The sequence below is a fragment of the Hyla sarda genome, unplaced genomic scaffold (assembly GCF_029499605.1).
Source record: "Hyla sarda isolate aHylSar1 unplaced genomic scaffold, aHylSar1.hap1 scaffold_26, whole genome shotgun sequence".
NCBI classification, from domain to species: Eukaryota; Metazoa; Chordata; class Amphibia; order Anura; family Hylidae; genus Hyla; species Hyla sarda.
The window spans coordinates 1,013,940-1,016,045 of record NW_026609289.1 but is presented as its reverse complement, the minus strand read 5'-3'; positions in this window follow the sequence as shown (position 1 = coordinate 1,016,045).

The following is a 2,106-nucleotide window of genomic DNA, read 5'->3' as shown; positions in this document are numbered from 1 at the left end:
ATATGTATGTATGTATGTATGTATGTGTGTCTGTGTGTCTGTGTGTCTGTGTGTCTGTGTGTCTGTGTGTCTATCTATCTATCTATCTATCTATCTATCTATCTATCCACCCATCTATCTCTATATATATATATTTATCTCTCTCTCTCTCTCTCTATATGTATATATATATATATATATATATATATATATATATAAGTTTTTTTTCTTTTAAATATATATATATATATATATATATATATATATATACATATACATATAGAGAGAGAGAGAGATGGAAATACTTTTTTAAACATGTTTTCACCTCATTTTTACCTTCTTTTTTTCTTCTCTCCATGTTTTCCTTCTTTCCTATGCTGCTGCTTCTTATTTTTCTTCTTTTTCAGACCCTATCATTGCACTATTGCTTATTCAATACCACCAGCAGATGTAGACACTATATTACAACATTAGTTGTGAGCAGCAGTTTGTACAAACAAATGCCTCATAGCTGATGTCCTATCCACCTAGGCACATAGGCACCACCTATTGTCTATTGCCTGCAGTAGGGGCCCACTGGACTAGCCAGCAAGCAGCTGCAGCATATAAACAGATAATCTTTCTTTCCAACACTGAAACCTGGTGGTGCATTTAATATATGCTATCAGATAGGGGACATATCAGATATTAAACTGATATAAACAGACACCACATTTGATACCAGCCAAAAGGAAGGATGAGAAGTGATAACTGTGAAAGGGGAGGAACCAACGCTGTCCCCTTCACATGCACCATCATTACTTGTAGGAAGGGAGGCTGGCTGGCAGCCTCCCATACACACTCTGGCTGGGTGGCAGTCACCCACCAGTACACACAGCAGACCCTAAACCCATATCATTATTGCTAAGCAGGAAGATGGGAGTCCATTTCACTCTGATGGACCATTTTTAAATGCAATCCATAACCTGGCTTTGGCAGGAACCCTTCTTACTCCTCCTACTTGCATTTGATACTGGGTTTAGGATCTGCATAGGAAACACACACACACACACACACACATACACATACAAGCACATACTTACCTGTGTTGCCTGCTGACGCCTCCTTGGCTGTCCCCAAACGGTATAAAACCAACAGCTACGGGAAGCTGTAAGGATAGAGGACATACCTGCATCCTATTGGACTCACTTGTCTTGGTTAAATCCAACTTATTTGACAACCTATGGTGCTGCTACTTCTGCTCATGGCAGTGCTGCTTCTGACAAGGCTGTTCTTTGGTGGGCCTAGGCGACATCACAATCTCCATGGTTACATACACAACAAAGGTCAGATGTTGTTTACACCTGGCCATGCCAGTGGTATTGAGTAGCATATCCCAGTGCTAAGGGTCCTGGGTGCAACAATCTTTCAATGGGGAATAGCCGCACTGAGTTTGTCAAGTGCACCCATGTTTGCAACTCCAACAATACACACATATGTGTGTATGTGTGTATGTGTGTATGTGTGTATGTGTGTATGTGTGTATGTATGTATGTATGTCTATCTATCTATCTATCTATCTATCCACCCATCTATCTCTATATATATTTATCTCTCTCTCTCTATATGTATATATATATATATATATATATATATATATAATTTTTTTTTCTTTTAAATATATATATATATATATATATATATATGTATATACATATAGAGAGAGAGAGAGAGATGGAAATACTTTTTTAAACATGTTTTCACCTCATTTTTACCTTCTTTTTTTCTTCTCTCCATGTTTTCCTTCTTTCCTATGCTGCTGCTTCTTATTTTTCTTCTTTTTCAGACCCTATCATTGCACTATTGCTTATTCAATACCACCAGCAGATGGAGACACTATATTACAACATTAGTTGTGAGCAGCAGTTTGTACAAACAAATGCCTCATAGCTGATGTCCTATCCACCTAGGCACCACCTATTGTCTATTGCCTGCAGTAGGGGCCCACTGGACTAGCCAGCAAACAGCTGCAGCAAATAAACAGATAATCTTTCTTTCCAACACTGAAACCTGGTGGTGCATTTAATATATGCTATCAGATAGGGGACATATCAGATATTAAACTGATATAAACAGACACCACATTTG